The following is a 22,040-nucleotide window of genomic DNA, read 5'->3' as shown; positions in this document are numbered from 1 at the left end:
CCTTTCTAACCGTCTCGCAATCCCCTTTCTTGCAATCTTAGCCTATCAACTTGGTTCCTGCCCTCTCAAGCAGCAGATGGAGATTTGTTCCATCTTCTGTGCAACAGAGCTAAGTGGAGCCTTCATGTCAAGATGCACTCTACCTTTGAACGCAGAGGTGAGTGGGTTGGGACAAGGCCATGGCTGTCATGCCCCGCCTGCTTTGCTTCCCAGGGGTATATTATTAGCCACTGCAGGACAGATCCAGCACAAGCAGTGGCCCCCACAAAGCAACAATAAAAACGTGTCCGGCAAACTTTAGAAAAGTGGAGGCACGCAAAATTGCAGTTGGCATTTCTGAACAAAAATTCAGATCAGCTCTTCACCACGGAGCAAGGGAAAGGGACAGAACTCAGTAATTTGGGCCCGTGTTTCGCATGCAAAAAATATCAGGATCAAACCCTGGCATCTCCGGAGTCTTTTTTCTAGGATCCAGTAGCAACTGAGGGGGAGGGTCTACACCTAGAGAGCCGCTGCCTGCAGGACTTGAAAGACAAACAGTTTGACACGGTGTAAGGTGTTGGTGGGGGACGCGGGTGGCGCTGTGGGTTACACCACAGAGCCTAGCACTTGCCAATCAGAAGGTTGGTGGTTCGAATCCCCGTGATGGGGTGAGCTCCCGTTGCTCAGTCCCTGCTCCTGCCAACCTAGCAGTTCGAAAACACATCAAAGTGCAAGTAGATAAATAGGTACCACTCCGGCGGGAAGGTAAACAGTGTTTCCGTGCACTGCTCTGGTTCGCCAGAAGTGGCTTAGTTATGCTGGCCACATGACCCGGAAGCTGTACGCCGGCTCCCTAGGCCAATAAAGCGAGATGAGCGCCGCAACCCCAGAGTCGGCCACGACTGGACCTAATGGTCAGGGGTCCCCTTACCCTTAAGATGTTGGTGGACTACAACTCCTATCATCCTTGACTAATGGCCACACAGGCTGGGGCAGATGGGTGTTGAAGTTCAAGGATATATGAAGGACAACATAGGATTTCCCTAATGCAGCAAATACCGTATTTTTCACTCTGTAACACGCACCCGACCATAACACACACATAGTTTTTAGAGGAGGAAAACAAGAAAAAAAATATTCTAAACGAAACAGCAGATGTATGATTTTTGTAGTTCATGCTGTGGCCACAGACATGTGACCTGACGGTGAGTTTGGGGTGACCCAGTGCAAAAATCCTGAGGATCCATGTGGATCCGTGCTTTGTAACCACGTTTTAAGTGGGGAGGGAAGGAAAAGCACTCAAGGGACAAGGAACACGCGTGGGGTGGGTGGAGAAGGGTGCTGTTAATAATGCAGAAGAGGGGTATAAGAGGAGAAGGCTCCTCTCCTCTCCCGCTTTGCTCCTTTAAAGCAAGCAGGCTCTCTGTCCCTCTCTCCTCCCCACTCAGTGGCTCTTCTCCCACTTTGCTGTTTCAAAGTGAGCCACGGAGGAGGGAAGGAAGGGGAACCATGGATCCTCTGCTCACAACTGCAGCAGATCCCCCCGCCATCTGTAGGCATTCGCTCCATAACACGCACAGACATTTCCCTTTACTTTCTAGGAGGAAAAAAGTGAGTGTTGTGGTGCAAAAAATACGGTAGTTGCTGGAGGGTGCTTTTCATCAGAAACATGGCACAGAGGTGGCAAAGTCCTGCCCCCCTCCCCATGATCCCAAACCAGATCACAGAATTGTAGGGTTTGAAGGGACAGGGAGGGTAATCTAATCCAACCCTCTGCAATGCAGGAAACTTTCGCCCAAAGTGCGACTCGAATCCATGACCCTGATCTTAAGAGTCTCATGCTCTACCCACCAACCACCAGCAATGCTGGATTTAGGTAGGTGCCCAGGGCACAGAGTGGAGGGGGTGCAAAATAATAATAAATAAATGAGGGATTATAGTGAAAATAATAAATATTGGTGTGCGGGGCAAATTTTGTCCATGCTCAGGACACCATATTACCAACATCTGTCTTAACAACTGTGATTCTTTCCATGCCTTATTTTAACCTTGTGCACTTAAAATTTTATATTGGTATAAAAACCTATTTTTTTATTTTTTGTTATATACACAAACACGCCAAAGCTTGCCCCTGCCATCACCCTCCTGTTTTGCAAAAGTTTAAAGGAAGAGCAGGTGCCTTCAGTTATCTCTATTATCTAGTTTGGTCCTCAAACGATGGCTGTGTTTGGTTTCCTTTCTAGCCTGGGCTTTTATTTTGAAATAGCGTTTCAAAATACAATGAGAAGGAAGAACTCACATGCCAACACAACCTTGCTAATTAAGGAGGGGGAAGGAAGCTCACTGATAACACTCCTTATTATATCATGAATAAATCTGCAAGGGCAATTAGAGTCAAACAGCCTAAGGCTGAAAATCCTAACCCAGTTTACAAGAGGGGAGGGGAGACACGCTGAATTCAATAGGATTTACACCTGAGTAGGCATGGTTAGGACTGCGCTGTAGGAATACACTGCAGAGATGTTAACTCTGAAACTTAAGAGCCAAACTTTTCTTTTAAGAGCCAAGTTACACTGATGAAGGTCCACAGCATTTACACAAGTCCTGTGGTGCCAATCCCTGCTCTCTGATCTACCCTTCTCTGCCCCGCTAATCTAGGCCCACGACTCTCCTCTCTGCCATTTGGATACCATAAACCAGACTTGTAAACAGTAAACTCAGGCGAGGAGAGAGACTAAGAATCACCTTGAGAGTGACTACTTCCAGGTACAGAAACCGTGGTAAATGGAAACGAGCTTACTCTTTTTCTCCATTTCAGCCTAGAATGACTATGACTGCACACCCACCCCAATCATTTAAAGCACACCCCACTTGCCAAAGAACCTTGGGAGGTGTAGTTTGTTAAAGGTGCTGGGAGTTATAGTTCTGGGGGGGCAAACTAAGGTCCCCCAGGATTCTTTGGGTCAAAAAATGTGCTTCACGGCCAAAGGCCATGGTCTCATTGTGTATATATGTATGTATATGTGTGTGTGTATACATATATATATATACATACATATATATATATATATATATATGCTTTCGTAGATTTTCACGGGTACAGGAATGCAGGTTTTGGTGTCCTCGGGTGTCTTCCCGTGTAAAAGTTGGGGTGTCTAGGCGACGTTTCGACCTTGAAGATGACGAGTGAGACCTCGTCGAAACGTCGCCTAGACACCCCAACTTTTACACGGGAAGACACCCGAGGACACCAAAACCTGCATATATATATATATATATATATATATATATATATATATATATATGCTTTCGTAGATTTTCACGGGTACAGGAATGCAGGTTTTGGTGTCCTCGGGTGTCTTCCCGTGTAAAAGTTGGGGTGTCTAGGCGACGTTTCGACGAGGTCTCACTCGTCACCTTCAGGCTGGTGCTTTCGGCTTCTTGTTACTGGAACAGAGCAGGATCTCAGTGTTTGAGTTCCTATAAATACTGTTGAGGGGGTGTGGTGTATAGCCTCCAATGTTCTGGGCAGAGAGGAAAAACTCAGAAAAACTCTTCACAAAGTTCAAGAGGTCAAGACACAAAGACTTTAGCAACTAATCCACACCTAATGACCCACCTAAGTGGTACTCAGGATATCACTCAAGAAATCACTCAAGATATCCCTCAAGTAATTAAGGAACAAAAGAAGAAAAGGCACACTAGCCTGGGAACTTCCTCTCTGCCCAGAACATTGGAGGCTATACACCACACCCCCTCAACAGTATTTATAGGAACTCAAACACTGAGATCCTGCTCTGTTCCAGTAACAAGAAGCCGAAAGCACCAGCCTGAAGATGACGAGTGAGACCTCGTCGAAACGTCGCCTAGACACCCCAACTTTTACACGGGAAGACACCCGAGGACACCAAAACCTGCATATATATATATATATATATATAGATCACCAGTGCTGAAGCAATAATTCTTCAACATCAACTTCGTTGGACTGGTCATGTTGTGCGGATGCCTGATGATCGTCTTCCAAAACAACTACTCTATTCGGAACTTAAAAATGGAAAGCGTAATGCTGGTGGTCAACAAAAGAGGTTTAAAGACTGTCTTAAGGCAAATCTTAAAAAATGTAGTATAAACACTGACAACTGGGAAACACTGGCCTCCTGCGAGCACTCCGGTTAGAGAACAGCCTTTACCAAAGGTGTCATGGGCTTTGTAGACACTCGAACTCAGGACGCAAGGGAGAAACGTGCTAAGAGGAAGGCATGCTTGGCAAATCCACACCGTGATCAACTCCCGCCCGGAAACTAAAGTCCCCACTGTGGAAGGATGTGTGGATCCAGAATTGGCCTCCACAGTCACTTACGGACTCACTGTTAAAACCATGTTTATGGAAGACAATCTTACTCGGCTACGAGTGATTGCCAAAGAAGAAGATATATATATATATAATTTTTATTAAATTTTCTGTTTTACAATTTAAAATACTCATTTTTACAACCTTAAGATATCAATGACTTCTCTTTCCATGGTTCATTTTACATATCATAAATCCCCGCTTATTTTACAGAAACTAAACCATTCAGTATTCCATTATTACATCCAACATAACTTATTTACACTGTTGAATTTATCTTAACGCTGCCAGCGTTTTCAGCCGTACACAGTAATTTCCCATATATTCAATAAACCTTTTCCAATCTTCTCTAAACGCATGTTCTTCTTGTTCTCTTATTCTGTATGTTAGGTCAGCAAGCTGCGCAGTTTATTCCGTCAGTTTAAGCTGCCATTCTTCTTTGATTGGGACCTCGCTCGTTTTCCATTTTTGGGCTAACAAAACACAGGACGCAGTAGTGGCATATATAAATAACCTTTTTAAACACCTGGTCGCATTGTCAATTCCTTTGGAGTAAAGACCACCAAACTCATTTGGACTCATTTTTCTGAGTAAATATGCACGGGGTCAGGTTTCATCATAGGTGGGCTCATTAAGAAAATATTGGCTAGGGGGGACTTTGCCCCCTAAGATCTCGACTTTCGTTTTTCGCAATCCAACGTCCATTCACATTTCTCATCACACATCCGCACATGTTTTCTTACTCATCTTTTTCTCCAGAAAGGCTATAGCTAAGGGGTAGATCATCTGCTCTGCACGCAGAAGGACTCAAGTTCATTCTCCCAACATCCGAATGTCCCTTGTCTAACCCTGGAAAGCCACTGATGCTCGGGGCAGATGATGCTCAGCTAAATGGACCAAAGATATTTAAGGCAGCTTCCTCCTGGTCTCTTGCCACACCCAGTTTCCTGCAGCATTTCCTCTATTGTAGTTCTTTCCTCCCCCTTCCTGCCCCCCCCATATTTAACCCTCACACACCTACCTCACCCAGATCCTCTGAAACCCAAAACACATTTGAGGAGAAATATCCCCATCCTACTTGCACAAATATGAACTGACGCCTTCCGATTCAAACATATATTTGCAACCATCCGAACAACAGAAGCTGCTGGGATTAGATTGCTTTGTTATTTTTAAGCCGGCAAAACACTGACCCTGACCCTCAAATCTGAGTTTCTGAAAATCAATGTTTCCACACACAAACTCCCAACATTTCCCCAAAGATTCTGCTGCTGCAAATTTTACTTCTGCCTCTACTGTCTTTTATCATATGCAGCTGATGTTCAACAACCTGTAGAACATGAGGCAGGGCCCCCCCACTGTTTCTGCCCCCCCCAAAAAAATCTCTACTCCATTTTCTGCTTCATTCAGGACTACCTGCAAATGGCAATGTCCCCCAGTTCCTTTTTTTGTCAAATGATATTTATTAGTTTTCCAAATTTTTAAAGAATCAATATTCAATTACATCAAATTTAATACAAATTTTCCCAGAAGTTGACTTCCCACTCTTCATCCTAGCATAGCTGTCAACTTTTCCCTTTTCTTGCGAGGAATGCTATTTGGAATAAGGGAATTTCCCTTAAAAAAACAGAAACATTGACAGCTATGCATCCTAGATGTGTCCCTACTTTCCCCCATTGCTGCTTGATATTACACATTTATCTCTACTTCACGGTTCATTCCTTATATTCAATTTACAATTTTTTAATTTTAAATTTCCCCCCATGCCCCTTATCCACTAGTGACCGATTTATCAATTCCCACTCATACCTTTGCATAACAATATAATATTCCTTTAGAAAGCAAAAGAGGTTTTGCATGCATTGGCCCACCAGTTCCTCCCCCCGCCCCGCCCCCGCCCCCGTCCCAGATAGCTGTTGCACTTGTTTTACAAAAAAAAAAAAGCAGCAGAGACCAAGACAGAGAGGGATTTGTTTGAGGGCAGTCTATGACATGGCATGAGCTAGGATCTGAATTCAGGTCTCTGCTAAAACTGCCACTCCACAGCTCAGTTCCCCTCTCCAATACATATCCTCCAGTTTCCCTAAAGGTAAAGGTAAAAGGGACCATTAGCTCCAGTCGTGGCCGACTCTGGGGTTGCGGCGCTCATCTCACTTTATTGGCTGAGGGAGCTGGCGTACAGCTTCCGGATCATGTGGCCAGCATGACTAAACCGCTTCTGGCGAACCAGAGCAGTGACGGAAACGCCATTTACCTTCCTGCTGGAGTGGTACCTATTTATCTACTTGCACTTTGACGTGCTTTCGAACTACTAGGTTGGCAGGAGTAGGGACCGAGCAACAGGAGCTCACCCCATTGTGGGGATTTGAACTGCTGACCTTCTGATCGGCAAGTCCTAGGCTTTGTGGTCTAACCCACAGCGCCACCCGACTGCCATTCAATATCCTGTCCTTTAATCTATGTCTGAGATGGGTAGCCTGTGGCCCTCCAGAATGTTATTGGACAGACGCCAGCTCCATTCAGTCCCAGCCCAGCATGGCCAATTGTCAAGGACAATGGGAGCTGTAGTCCATCATCAACATCTGGAAGTCCACAAGCTTCCCCATTCATCTTCTGCCCTGTCCCTTCTCAACAGCTGTGTGCCACCCTTCCTTCTGCCACCCACCTCACTATCTCTAACCAAACTTGGGTTTCCAGCTGTTCTTGGACTACAACTCCCATCTTCCCTTGCTAGCAGAACCAGTGGTCAGGGTTGATGGGAACTGTAGTCCAAAAACGGCTGGAGACCCAAGTTTGGGAAACCTGCTCTAACCCCTTTCACCACTGGAGCTCTTTCGAAATGCCAAGCAAGTTGCCACGCCAAGGCAATTGCTCAGGATCCCAGCTACAGCCAACGTATTCCTATGCCACTTGAGAGGGTATTTCGATTTCTTGGGACAAAGTGGAAACTCCTAGATTTATTTTCTGGGGAGAGGGAAGGGGCTCCTGATGCAGTGGCATAGCGTGGGTTATCAGCACCCGGGGCAAGGCAAGTAATTTGCGCCTCCTCACCCATGGATTTGCGCCCCTTAACCCGTGGATTTCCCTAACCCCCAGATGTTGCACCCCGTGCGGCCGGGCCCCCCCCCCTGCACCCCCACGCTACGCCACTGCCCTGATGTTCTCTAAAGGCAACTGTGCAGGATCCAAGTAGATCCTAATGATCTGATTACTTTTGGTTTAATAGATTGCAATGACCACTTGCAAATCCTGTGACCTCTTGTGGCCACTGAGAAGGAAAGGAGTGTATTTCACTGGCCACGTGGTATCATTCTGTTTACTATGCTTTTTTCAGGGCACTTGCTCAAGGCTCAGGTGGCCTCAGTGGCCCGGAGCGCCTTCCATCAGCTTCGGCTGGTGGCCCAGCTACGCTCCTACCTGGACAGGGATAGCCTAACTACTGTTGTCTATGCTCTGGTAACTTCAAGGTTAGATTACTGCAATGCGTTATACGTGGGACTGCCTCTGAAGACGGTTCAGAAACATCAGCTAGTGAAGAATTCAGCGGTCTGGTTGCTCACCGTAACAAGGAGTTTGAGCATATTACACCGATCCTGATCCGACTGCACTGGCTACCAATTAGTTTCTGGGCCCAATTCAAAGTGCTGGTTTTGACCTATAAGGCCTTAAACAGCCCAGGACTGCAATACCTCAAGGACCGCCTCTCCTCATATGAACCTACCCGGACCCTGAGATCAGCTTCTAAGGCCCTTCTTCATGTGTCTCCTCCTCAAGAGGAGGCAACACGAGAACGAGGCCTTCTCTGCAGTGGCTCCCCGTCCATGGAATGCTCTCCCTAGGGAAATTCACCTGGCACCTTCATTATACACCTTTAGGTGCCAGGCAAAAACTTTCCTTTTTAATCAGGCCTTTGGTTGACCTGATGGACATCCTATACCCTTTTATAATGTGGCTCTTTTCGGGGGGGCGGTTATTGGGTTGTTGTTTTTATTCTGATTATATATGTACACACACATCCCAAAAAACCAGTGCTACAAAATGACCAACCCATTAGGAAAATCAAGGGACCCGAGTCAGACCCAAATTCCACGTGGTGATCTTGCCATAAAGTTGATCCACAGCTCCCCATCGCAGGAAGGGATGATAATTTATAATGTATTATAAATTCCTATGGGGTTGTATCCAACGAAGTTCTGCTCAAGGAAGGTAGACCCACTGAACTGTATGACCCCAGTTAGCTACGCCCATTAATTTCAATGGGCCTACTTCTGAGTATGACTAACATTGAAGACAACCAGTTACAAATTGCTTAAGTGGCAGTCTTGCTGTGAATAACAATCAGACCTGCGGAAACGTTTCCAATTCCCAGGAGCCAGTTCTGCACGGTCCAAGGAATAAAAAACAGGTCACTTTCGTAGGCAACTGGCGTCCTGATAGCAACCGTTATCATTTCAGTTCAGAATGATTTGCATGATATAATACTTCCTTGCCATGATGGCACAAATGCTACACACACATCTGGGAAGAACATACAGTGGTACCTCAGGTTACATACGCTTCAGGTTACATACTCCACTAACCCAGAAATATTGCTTCAGGTTAAGAACTTTGCTTCAGGATGAGAACAGAAATCATACTCTGGCGGCGTGGCAGCAGCGGGAGGCCCCATTAGCTAAAGTGGTGCTTCAGGTTAAGAACAGTTTCAGGTTAAGAATGGACCTCTGGAACGAATTAAGTACTTAACCTGAGGTACCACTGTATAAGAACAGCCCTGCCAGATCAGGCCAGAGTCCCTCTAGTCATAACATCATAGAGCCCTAAGGGCCCTCAAGCCCACCCCTCACAAACCAGGAATCTCAAAAAAGCAACCTCTGCTTAAAAACCTCCAGGGAAGGAGAGTCCTCAACTTCCCAAGGGAAGACCGCTCCACTGTGAAACAGCTCTTACTGTTGGAAAGTCTTCCCATACGTTTAGCTGGAACGCCCTTTCTTGTAACTTGAAACCATGGGTTCGAGTCCTACCCTCCAGAGCAGCCCTGGGGATATTGGAAGATGGCTACCAGTCTCCTCTTTTCCAGGCTAAACCTACCCGGCTCCTTCAACCGCTCCTCATAAGGCTTGATTTCCAGACCCCTCATCATCACAGCAGCCTGGCATGCAGAAATAAAGCAGGGCAGGCTTTTCCAACTGCTTCCAGAAATATAATAATAAATAATAATATAGCCCAACCCAGCCCTCCCTCTTATATTTTCACGTGCTAGGCTGTTGTGAAAGTCGCTGTTTGTTTGGCTTTTTAGGACATTGCATATATCCTCCTGCCTTTCCTGCAAGGAGCGTAAGTATGGCGTTCTAACCTCCTTCACTTCATCCTTACAATAGCCCTGAGAGGTAGGTTACCCTGACAGATCACATGGGGTGCTCCCAGACTGTCCCTTTTTCCAGACCCTCCAAGTGGTCCCTATTTCCCAGGGATAAAATGGCGGTGCTCAGAATTGGACACAGCCCATCATCCTGTTCTCACAGTGGGCAGCTAGGTGCCTGCGGAAAGCCCCAAACAAAGGCCCCAAACACACCAGCACTCTTCCTTCCTGCAGCGTCCAGCAACTGGAGTCAGAAGGATAATAGCCTCTGGCAGTGGGTTAGTAGCCGCAGATAGCCTCCCACATTCCCTAAGGGGAGATTTGCCTAGCTAGGAGTCTCAGTAACTGCAGGTGGGTGGCTAGATTCCAAATCCTCACAGTCTACTACAAGTCACACCTCTTGGAGAAGGGCCTCCAGCTTAGTGATAAGAGAGCAAAAACTTGGCATTCTGAAGATCCCAGAATCACTCTCTGCCATTTCCAGCTAAAGAGGATCAGAGAGCAGATGATGGGAAACAGCCTCTGCCTTAGAGAGTGGCTGTCAATCAATGTGGGCAGTCCTGCCCCTGATGGACATGTGGCCTGACCTACCACAGACCCTCCAAGTGTCCCCGTTTTCCAGGGACAGTCCCAGATTTACAGAAGCCATCCCAGTTTCCGATTTGATCCCGGAATGTCCCATTTTTCTTCGGGCGTCCCTATTTACATAGGAGAAATGCTGGAGGGTTATGCATCCCCCCGAGCCAAAGAGATAAGTAACTATGCAACCTTTAGAAGACATCTGAAGGCAGCCCTGTATGGGGAAGCTTTTAAAAAAATGTTTGATGCTTTATTATGTTTCTATATATGGTGGAAGCTACCCAGGGTGGCTGGAGCAACCCAGTCAGATGGCTGGGGTAGAAATAATAAAATTATTATCATGGAACGGGACGTCCCTATTTTTTCATTGGAGAAAGGTTGGAGGAGATGCTACCGCAAGGCTCCTTCCTGCATTCCTATACGGCTGCCGCTGCTTAACACACCACACTTTCTCCCTGTTTCTGCACCGAATAAATACAACATGGTTCCTTCCACTTCCGTCCTTTTCGCACACACTCACGCAGCGGCAGATTGTTACCTCCGCACACCTTCTACGAGAAGGAAATTCACATCGCCCTCCCTCTTCCCCTAGTCCCACCACGGAGACTAACGCGAACTGTTTTGTACATCAGAGCAGAATTTTGGGAAGGGGGTTGGCAGCAAAGGCAGCACACTTCTGGGGCAGAAACTAAATGGGTTCTCATTCCTTTTCCTTCCATCCCCATTCTCCTCCTTCCCATTGCCATGGTAACTGTTTCTATCAGAGCTTCTTGGCCACCTTTTCTGGCAGCTGTAGCCATGTAGAGTTTATATATGTATATAATTCTTACTCTGAATATATATTATACGCACTCGCGCGCTCACACACCCCAAAGCTGAGGGATGTAATTAAATTTACAAGTACAGGCCTAAGCTCATGGTATAAATTCGCAGTTAACAAGTCAGCTGTTTGCACTACAGATTAATCCCCAAAGCTTCATGATACCTCCCCTACTGCCTGTCCCCAACATTCTCCTGTCAACAATGAACTTACCGGAAATTAAGGAGCGAAAGCAACATCTGCCTAGGCCTCTTTCCCCACCTGTCTTCAGCAGCAACTGATGTGCGCTCCACACAAATGCACCACACTGGCATCCCTCTCAAATGTGACCTTTGCCAAACGGCTTCCTTGATCTTCCATTGCCGTATTTGCCACATGCACAAAGGCACAACCACGGAGCTCCCTGTTCCCTTCTGCCGAAGAGGAAGGAGAGTCGCCGTGTGCAATCATGACCCTCTTTTCCCCATCCCCGACCCCCCGAAAATCCCAGAGAACAGGAGTATGGAAGACCTGCCAGTCACATCAGACTGTACTGTGTAAGATGCACCACCTGCCTAATTAAGCCCAAGCCTGCTTCTCGTGTCTTTATTTCCCAAAATGTCCCTTGTGTTAACCTCTTTCGCAGTCAACTCACACAGAAGCACATACAAAATTTCGCCGCACCCCATGCTTGCAAAACATAGCCATCCCCAAGCAATCTATTATGGGATTCCACTTTGGCGGCTTCATTCTTACCTACACCTGTAGGATCCTCTAATCTGTTATCTCATTGGTACTGCCATCACTCAAAACCAATCTCAGAGTGAACACTTCAATTAACCCTCCACTGCTTCCGGGTTATTTGTTTGCGGGGACATCGCCAACATGCTAACAGAGCACAGAAGAGCAAAGGGAGGCATCAAAGGAGCATTGCGCTGCCAGAAAGACTCAGAGGGTGTGACGCTTCCCCCAAATGAACCCCTCAAATCCTGGCACCCGCAGCTCCTCACAAACCAGAACAGCTCCTCCATATCAGCTCCTCAGTCCAAGCCTCTCCAGCAACCTTAAAACCCCTACAGAGGCTCCCCCACCCACAATTTTATGGCATCGGTTTGCAATTCCACTATCTCCAGTCCCCTCAAATTCCCTTGCACCAATATCCCACTCGCAGTCTGTAAGGTAACCATGACAACAAACAGCTTGTTCTGAGGCTTCTAGACACGTAGGCCTAGTTCCCACAAACGTGGAGGTAAACCTGTGTCTTGACTGTGCCACTTCAGACTGCAGGTACAGGCCCATGTAACTGGGTGCTCCTCCATACAAATCAGTATGTAGAAAACTATGGTGTCAGGGTGAAGGGTTCAGGCCTAGCTTTCTCCATTAATTTTACATACAGAAGAACTTGGGTTTATTATTATTATTTTCAGTATGGAGGAGCATTCAGCTCCTACCTGCACTTTGAAGTAGCGCAGGTGACATTCCTCACCTCCTGTTTGTAAGACAGAGGTTTCACTGTGGAGGGGGTGGGTTGGCCACCCATACAACAACACCATGTCTCAGCAAGCTTAAATAGTTTAAAGACGAAAGGGATGATTGGTACAATGTGGGAATGCAACCCAAGAAGGCTAGGACTAGCAGGGACCGGATTGTAGATTGTAGGGTATAGGAACAGAATCGTAGGGTTTGCTGATGGGATGGGAGCAGGGGTAGATTTCAAGGGGGCTGAGGCAGGCCCACAGAACCTAGTTATTTTAAAAGGAGAAGGGCCTGCATCATCACGATCGAAGAGGCTCAGTATTTACTCTTTCGTATTTTTTATCGTTCGCTCCTTCGATGAACAGAAAACAACAGAAACGTCTGGAATATTAACTTGCTTTAAACATTGCTTTAATCAAAAGATTGCACCGCACAGCTGCCATTAAACAAACTACGGCACAACAGATTATTATTTTTTGCCACATGTCTGTTTGACTTGCCTCGTGGCCTGAGTGCTTAATGCTGAACGGATGGACATGAGGAGCCACAATTTGACGTAACATGGTTGAGTGCGAGGGGGGAAGCCTACATTTTTTTTCTTGGGTCTGAATCCCACCCCCACCCCCCCGGGTGGGATTGCACTCCTGGAAGCGGGAAGAGGAAGAAGCACAAATGAAGGAATGAGGATAGCTGGGCTTACAAGCCAATATGCTCCCTTCCATTGGGGTACAGAAGGGTGTTGACAGGGCCCTCCGGGGAGAGGGGTTTGGGATCCTTGAAATAATTTGCACCCAGATAAGTGCATGAGGTGGGGTGGGCAGAGAAGCCAGTGGGGACCGAGATGGGAGGGGAACCAAATAGCTCAGTCTGGCATGATAAGAGTTATGCAAAAGAAGTATTTAAGGGTCATCAATGGAGAGGAGGAAGAAACTCAGCAGGTGTTAAACCCAACAGTGCAGGGAAACCAGATAGTGTTATAAGAAGGGGAGCTCAGCCCCCCCCCCGGAACAGGGAAGCAGTTAGGCCTCATTTGGGATATATACTCACTATGTGGGTGAGGTCATGGGTTCAAGATGCTTAAACCTCATGGCAGGATTGGGAAAGGCCTACTCTGTTAAGGTGGGAGGGCAGGTCATTAGGAATATGTTGGCACAGAATATTCTTGTGGGAATCTGTGGGTCTTGTGAATCTTGGGCATGGGTAAGTTTAAGGGGGGGGGGAGAGAAGGACCAGGAATGATTTTCAAGTAGTCCACTGTGACACATAAGTGAAGAGGGGTTTGGCCCTGAATGGGGGGGGGGCAGTGCTTCAAGGAGAGAAAAGAAAGGAGTTGGGTCTATTGACAGTAGGGAGGAAATTCCAGAGAAAGCCAGAGGATAAGGTGAGGGGGAACCTGACTGTGGGGAGGCCTGAGGTAATGGAGGCAAGAGCGGAAAGACGCATTTATTGGAACCAGGCCTGGATGGGGATATATGGGGCTCATCAGCAGAGGAACACACACAACACACACACACTCTGCCCAATGTGGAGGTGTGGCATCGGGCCTGAGTAATAAGCACAGCTTGAGGGGAAAGCAAAGTGTGTTGCTATGGGAGCAGGCAATGAAGGGGAGGGGGCTAAACCTGAGAGGGGGGCTCTTTAGAGGACATAGTAAGTGAAAGCTTGCAAGACATATTTTTGGCGACGACATTAGATTAAATGGGGGCTAGCTGGACCTGGGAGAGCAGGGTACAGTGGGAGGAGGGCTAGGCTACCAGGCCAATGGGGGTGGGAGGTAGCAAAGCAGCATCTTTCTGGCGGCGGGCGGGCGGGGGGGGTTTAAGATGGTGCCGTTTCCATAGCAACTTCCATCCATCATCCCCCTTACCTTTGCTCCTGTCCTATCAGTCCCACCTACCCCCCCGCACTGAATCACTGTCCCAATCTCACCCCTTACTCCTCCTAAGAATCATTTGCGCGCCCCTTCCTCCTTCCATATCGTGTATGAACCGCAATGAATCCCTGCCCCAATCTAGCCTTTCCCCATCCTTCGATAGATGAGAGCGCCCTTTCATTCGGGCTGCATATTCCCACCCCACCCCACCACCCAAAAACCCCACCACCACCCAGCCATCCTCATCACCCCTTTACCCACACACTCACCAAAGTGGGGGTCGTCGTGGAGGCAGCATCCCCCGCGCGCTTTTCTCCGGCAACGTTGGCGCAGCTGGTTGTTCTCTCTCCTCCGCGTGCCCAAAGGCGCGCGGGGGGAGGCTGCAGGCTCTCCCCCAGTCCCCTTAATGTTTGGGCTCCATACAGATCCCGGACCAGACCCAACGGGAGCCCCGCCAAGGCCTTGGGGAGGGGGCGAAGATGGAGCGGCAGCAAGCGAAGACCCACACGCAAAGCGAGCGAGCACACCCCAACCCCTCGTCCTGGCTCCGACCCGACCCGGCTGCCAAGGAAGAAGCCGACCCAACCAGCCAGCCAGCCAACCAACGGCGTCGGGAGCGCTGCAGCAAAAGCGCTCCTGCGAGGAGCAGGGACGCGAGTGGAATACTAATAGTGGGAAGGAGGGGTGGGGGGAGGAAGCGGGGAGGGGGAGGGGAGAGCGAGTGAGACGGGGGGGGAGAGAAAAGGAGGGTAACGCGGGGAGCGACTTAGGGAAGGAGCGAAAGCGATGGAGCGAGCAAAAGAAAGAGAGAGCGTGCGTAAAAAGGGTGATGGTGGTCAAGGCGCAGCGAGGGAGAGAAGACGGTGGCGGAGAACTGGGGCGGGAGGGGGGCAGGTGGGAGGATTAGGCGTGGTGGGCAGAATATTGATGTGGGGAAGACCCCGGAGCTGGTCCCCGTGTCTTAGAAGCAGGTGGTCTCTCTGCCTGCGTCCCTGATTGGTTTTTACCAAAAATGCAGGGGGGAAAGGAATGGCTACGTTGCTTTGGTTGGGCCACTTATTGGAAAGCGAGCTCCTCGCGACGCCACCCCGCGCCTTCGTTCAGATCGACGTAGCGGTCATTCTTCTGGGGAGGAAGACGGATCGGGCCGCCTTGGAGAGGCTTGTGGTTTGGTTTGGTTTGGTTTGGTTTGGCTTGGCTTGGCTTATCTGCTCCAGGCCTTCTTCACGGCTCTCTGGCTCTCGCTCTCTTTCCCCCCGCTGCCCAATTATGGAGATTGCAAGTGTGTCTCGGGTTGGTTGGTTGGTTGGTTGGTTGGTTGTTTTGGGCCGGGAATCCGAGGGTCAGGAGGATGCCGAGGGAGCGCAGCTCTGGATAGATCCCAGGACCTGCGGCGAAAGGGGCGCTGAGATGGTGCGGGGTGACCAGATAGGAAGAGAAGAGCAGGTCATCCGCTGCCCTTTCATCATTTAGCAGACAGAGTCGCATCATCATCATGCCAGCCAAATAATAATACCGTAATAATAATAATAATAATAATAATAATAATAATAATAATAAATGTACTCAAGTGTCATTTGCGTTAAGAGATGAATGAACTTGATTAGGAACTGTCCATACACCACAGGCAGGGAACCTGTAGCCTGCCAAAAAAAAATTGGACAACTCCCATGATCCCTGACCACTGAACACAAGTTCTGGAGGTGATGGGAGCTGGAGTCCAATAAGACCTGGGAAGGTCACAGGTCCCCCATTGGTGCTTTCTAGTTAATCTCACCGCTCCTTGGGCTGTCTTGGGACTAAGTATGGCTGTCATTTGGAGTCAGGAAAACAAAAAGCTGACAGGCTTCCTCTTCCTTCCTTAAATTTGAATTTTTATGGTTTCTGTAAGGAAACCTGTGGCCCTTCAGATGTTGCAGGGCTACATTTCCCATCATCACTGACCACTGGCCATGGAAGTTGGAGTCCAAGAATAGCCAGAGGGCCATGCAAGGTGTCCACCTCCGCCAGAAAGTCATGTCGGAGTCTACTTTGGAATGAACAAGGTGCCAGTGCAGTGGGGTGGAGAAGGAGTGAGAGTTTGAGACAAAAGGAGTAAGTATTGTTTACAATAAAAAAGATGTACAGTAACCCTGCAACAACTCTTCTTATCTCTGCGGCTACAATCTCCTGGGTGACGCGGACGTCATTGTGCAGTTGAATGCAAATGTACTCCGTCCATTTCCCTCCTTCGCCCCTCCATGCAGCCCCGGGCACTGGCAACCCACACTATGCCACTGTGTGGCCTTCCAGATATTGTTGGACTTACTAATTCCCATCAGCCTGAGCCAGCGTGTTCAAGGTGAGGGGTGATGGGAGTTGTAGTCCAGCAACATCTGGAAGGTCTCTGGCCTAACCAGTATGGAAGTGACAGCCACCCCTCCAAAAGTATCATTCTATGGGTGATATGATACTTTTGTATCGCTGCAACCTACAACCATAATTCTTCCGTGGGCTCAGCTTGTCTTTTCCAATTTCACACTTGATCCCATGTTGATCTCACTTAGAATCATAGAATCATAGAGTTGGAAGAGACCACAAGGGCCATCGAGTCCAACCCCCTGCCAAGCAGGAAACACCATCAGAGCACTCCTGACATATGGTTGTCAAGCCTCTGCTTAAAGACCTCCAAAGAAGGAGACTCCACCACACTCCTTGGCAGCAAATTCCACTGTCGAACAGCTCTTACTGTCAGGAAGTTCTTCCTAATGTTTAGGTGGAATCTTCTTTCTTGTAGTTTGGAACCATTGCTCCGTGTCCGCTTCTCTGGAGCAGCAGAAAACAACCTTTCTCCCTCCTCTATGTGACATCCTTTTATATATTTGAACATGGCTATCATATCACCCCTTAACCTTCTCTTCTCCAGGCTAAACATGCCCAGCTCCCTTAGCCGTTCCTCATAAGGCATCGTTTCCAGGCCTTTGACCATTTTGGTTGCCCTCCTCTGGACACGTTCCAGTTTGTCAGTGTCCTTCTTGAACTGTGGTGCCCAGAACTGGACACAGTACTCCAGGTGAGGTCTGACCAGAGCAGAATAATGGACTTGTGGTCCATTAACAAGTTACTATCAGCCACAAGCCAGGACACCCTCAGCCCCATATGGTGGTAACTCAGAATTCCCACTCAGCATCCCTTTCAGCAGAAGAAAAATTAAAATTCATATCTTCCTACTTCAGCACCAAGAGGGGATATTAAATCCCACTCTGCAGTTATTTGCTTAACAACATCTTCAAATATCTCAAGGGGTATTTGAGGGAACAAGCTTGGTTTCTCCTGCTTTGATGGGTAGGACTTGAACCCATGCTTTCGAGTTACAAGAAAGGAGATTCCAACTCAACATCTGGCACTTTCTGATGGTAAGAGCTGTTCAGTGAAAAGGTCTCCCTTGGGAGGTTGTGGAGTCTCTTTCCTTGGAGGTTTTTAAGCAGAGGTTGGATGGCCAGCTGCCGTGGATGCTTTAGCTGAGATTCCTGCATGGCAGGGGGTTGGACTAGATGACCCTTGGGGTTCCCTCCCAGCTATACAATTCTATGATTCTATGAACTATTTGTTCATTTTAGAAAAATGCTTCAAAAATCGGGGTGGGAACCATCAGTTTGCCATTCTTGGCAAGACAGGGCCTGCGGTCAGTCATAAATAAATGCAGACCATATGCATTTTGTGATCCAGGTTTCCTGAGGTCACTTTCTGAAATATACTCAGAGTCGAGTGTGGATTTCATGCTCTTTATTCAGCTCATAGTAGTAAGGAATGCAAGTTCCCCCAAAGTGTCTGTTTTATATACATTATTTACACAATGGGCCCCACATGATTGGCTAATTTTGGGATTCTCCTGTAGGCCAATCAGGTTGCGGATTCACTTCCACCTGGAGCTGGATTGGGTGGCTCCTGCGGACCAATCAGACTGCTGTATTCTGGATCCTATTGTTCTAGGACCAATCAGACTGCTGTATTCTGAATCCTATTGTTCTAGGACCAATCAGACTGCTGCATTTTGGATCCTATTCAACTCAGTACATAAGCTGGAATTGCCACCCGTGAAGCTGGAATTGCCACCCGTGAAACATTCTGCTGTATTGACCAGGTGTGGAGAGACAGCTAGACTCCTAGTTCTGTTTATATCGGGAGTAACCAATCCAAAGGCTTTATGTTGCCTGCCAGTCACAGGAGTTGCCAATCACAGTCTTAATTCTGCTTATGCCTGCTTCTCAAAGGGGCTGTTGTTCCATGCCTTTGGTTCCCAGAGGGGAATGAACATAGACAGTCCGGAAAAACTGACTCAGCGACATCCCACCTTCAGGAAACAAAATTTCTGGTTCAGGACCTGGCATCTCTGTCAAGGGATGTCTAATGATCTCACATGTCCTAAGAATGTCCTTATTAGTAGATACATTGTCCAGTTCCAGGCTCCTGTTATATTGTCCAGCTCTTTGCCTTGATCCCAGAAACTTGTTCAGTGACCACCACACCAAGCGCTGGTTTTTCGGGGTCACCCCTCCCCTGGCTGTTCTTGATATAACCACCTCCACACACCAGCTGTAAAACTGGTACCCACGCAGAGCGAGGTGTGAGTGGTAGCTGCTGCTGCTTACGCATGGCATAAATTAGCACCCAGAGCTAAGGCCAAGCAAAAATGGGTCAGAAATCCAGACGACCTGAGGCTCCCCGGTGTTAGTTGTTGCTGACAAAATATTAAAAATGTTTAAGGCCACCCAAAATTTAAATCCCCCCTTCTCTCTCTGACCCCCTACTCACCGGAAGCTACATGCACACATTTTCCCATGCCTCCACCAGAAATCATACATCTCTAAACAGTGCGACACGCTGTTAGGTTGAGAGAAAAAAAAGTGTGACATTTGTGGATAAAGGAAAGGCAGTCCTATCGTCAGAAAAGGTGCTGAGCTGCCTTCTGAAAGGTGCTGAAAGGAGCTGCAACAGATTTTGGGAAGCAAGCAAACATGTGCAGTTGTGCAATAAGCCAGGAGCCTCGACAAATTATGGACCAGCCACGACAGGTACGATGAGCTCGCTTGGGTGGCATCCCTATCTTCACGAAGTAGCCATATAATCCCATTATGGCACTCTGACATGACAAAATGCGTTCCAAAGAGCTTGTGGCTCCACGGCCTGGATTGATCACCTACGGGAGAACCATAGCTCAGCAGCCTCATGATTTGCACGACAACAGTCCAGTATCAATCCCTTTCGTCTCCTGGCAGGACTGGGAAAGACCCCTGGAGTCCTGCTGTCGATCGAAAGCAAAGTAAGTGTAGTACACAACCGGGAAGGGAAACCTTTTCATCCCACATTCTGTCATGGATAGCTTTCTGGGGATCACATGTCAGTGGTGATTCGAGTCAAAGGAAGAAGTAGATGGAGCAATGAGTTGTTGTTGTTGTTTATTGAATTTATATACCACCCTATACCTGGGGGTCTCAGGGCAGTTCACAGAATAAAATCAAGTTATAAAAGCACAAAATAACTAATAAAAATAAAAACAACAATCCAATACCCCCCCAAAAAAACCAAAATTTAAAAGGGCATAGGATGTAAAACCAGATCAACCAAAGGCCTGGTTAAAAAGGAAGGTTTTTGCCTGGCACCTAAAGGTGTATAATGAAGGCGCCAGGCAAACTTCCCTGGGGAGAGCATTCCACAGACAGGGAGCCACTGCAAAGAAGGCCCTGTTCCCGTGTTGCCACCCTCCGGACCTCTCGAGTTGACTCTGGCCTCTGTGCAGCTGGTTAAATTACAGCCGCAGATACGTCAGAGATTCACACATACAGAGGCATTATCACCACTCAGAAGCACATTCCAGCCTGGTGAAACCATTGCACAGAGCAGAGCTTTCCTGTGGCTTGGAAAGAGTCTTGGGGGCTGGGTAGAAGGATATGGAGGGCCACATTGGATCCCCAGGGGTCCTGAGGTTCCCCACCCCTGGTCAACGCCATAGTAGACACTACTGAGATAGATTTTGTTTACTGGCTTGCTCATTTACTCTGTTTATCATTCCCCCTGCAACAGCCAAAGTTCTTGAGTGACGTCCGGATTAAAACACTAAAATCACAGTTTAGAACACTGGTCGATAACAGCACAAAACACCCCATAAAACAGAACAGCCTCCAAATTGTGAGTCATCTTCATTCTCTGTGCAGACGTAGAGGAGAGGATCAGAATAAGGTGGACTCTCCCAGCTCCTTGACGTCCATATATCCTCCCAAGGGTCTAAGTCAGTATTTCCCAAACACTCCAGCTGTTTAGACTACAATTCCCATCGTCCCTGACTACTGGTCATGCTAGCTAGGGATGATGGGAGTTGTACTCCCTAAAACAGCTGGAGAGGAGACCCAAGTCTGGGAAACAGTCATCTAAGTTGAGCTTATGCACGTCCAAGTTGTATGTGGGAAGGTGGTGGTTTTACATCAAGGAGCCCTGAAAAGAATGTGATTCTCCCATCTACAGTTTGAAATGGTACAATCCGCTCTAGCGCTCTAGGATATTTCCCCCTTATTCCGCTGCACATGTAGGCCAGGCCTTGGTCTAATCCTCTTTTAAAGTCACCTGAGGCCTGATCTTCTCATGCAATGAAATGAGAGGGTAGATGTCTGAGTCAGTAGAATGGACTGAACTATTTCAGACTGGCAGGGGAGGGTGATCATATTTCTCAATGCTTCCTATGTAGTAATAAAAATAAAAATCACCATTATCATCCACTGATGATCCACCACATCATCTTCTGGGTCCATCTAACCCGCCAGCCTTGTTTCCTTGCTCTTTTACATTGTCCCACCTATTTTGGAACCCTGGAAAGCACAGCAACTGAAGTGTGAAGTCAAAATCTGGAAATGTCACATGTGAAATTGCTCATCTTTTAACTCAGATACGTATCATCACCAGAAATCGCCCTTCCCGTTTTTTGAACCGGAGGACTGGAAGATGGCCAATGGAATGGATGTTAGAGAGGGTGCCCAAACATTTGTGTGCAGTGTTTGACATTTGCCAGGGGCCAGGTGAATTTTGCACCTAGTTTTCAATCACTTTTGACCAAGTGAAGATGCCTAGGCACTAGGATGGTGCCTGATATCTCCACCATATGGAGATGCATGCCTGGAGATCATTGGATCTGAATTGTTTCCATACACTAATACCCCATCCTGTAGAATTCTATCAATTATATTTTATCTGCACAACTGCAATGAATGCAGCCTGAGCAGAAGCAGTCACTATTAAGAAAAAGATTCATTGTTTTCCAATGAAAATAGGAACATCCTAAGGAAAAGCAGGGGACACGGGTGGCGCTGTGGTCTAAACCACAAAGCCTAGGACTTGCCGATCAGAAGGTCGGCAGTTTGAATCCCCGCGACGGGGTGAGCTCCCGTTGCTCGGTCCTGCTCCTGCCAACCTAGCAGTTCAAAAGCATGTCAAAGTGCAAGTAGATAAATAGGTACCACTCCGGCGGGAAGGTAAACAGTGTTTCCATGTGCTGCTCTGATTCGCCAGAAGCGGCTTAGTCATGCTGGCCACATGACCCCCTCGGCCAATAAAGCGAGATGAGCGCTGCAACCCCAGAATCGGTCAC

At 47.7% G+C, this 22,040-nt stretch overlaps 1 protein-coding gene across 2 annotated transcripts in view; it reads right to left on the bottom strand.

The window, feature by feature from the left end:
- Window positions 1-15,084, bottom strand: part of LRRC4B (leucine rich repeat containing 4B) — a 148,169-nt gene extending 133,085 nt beyond the window's left edge. Inside the window, exon 1 of one of the 2 annotated variants that reach the window (XM_081884035.1) lies at window positions 14,692-15,084. The gene's annotated coding sequence lies outside the window, so the exon portion shown is untranslated. Of the gene's footprint in view, window positions 1-11,307; window positions 11,770-14,691 lie in introns of those variants that run through there. The other variant, XM_081884037.1, reaches the window with a different exon arrangement.
- Between the last annotated feature and the right edge of the window lie 6,956 nt (window positions 15,085-22,040).

The sequence above is a fragment of the Podarcis melisellensis genome (genome assembly GCF_964234715.1).
Source record: "Podarcis melisellensis genome assembly, chromosome: 13".
Classification (NCBI taxonomy): Eukaryota; Metazoa; Chordata; class Lepidosauria; order Squamata; family Lacertidae; genus Podarcis; species Podarcis melisellensis.
This window is presented reverse-complemented; position numbering and strand designations above follow the sequence as displayed.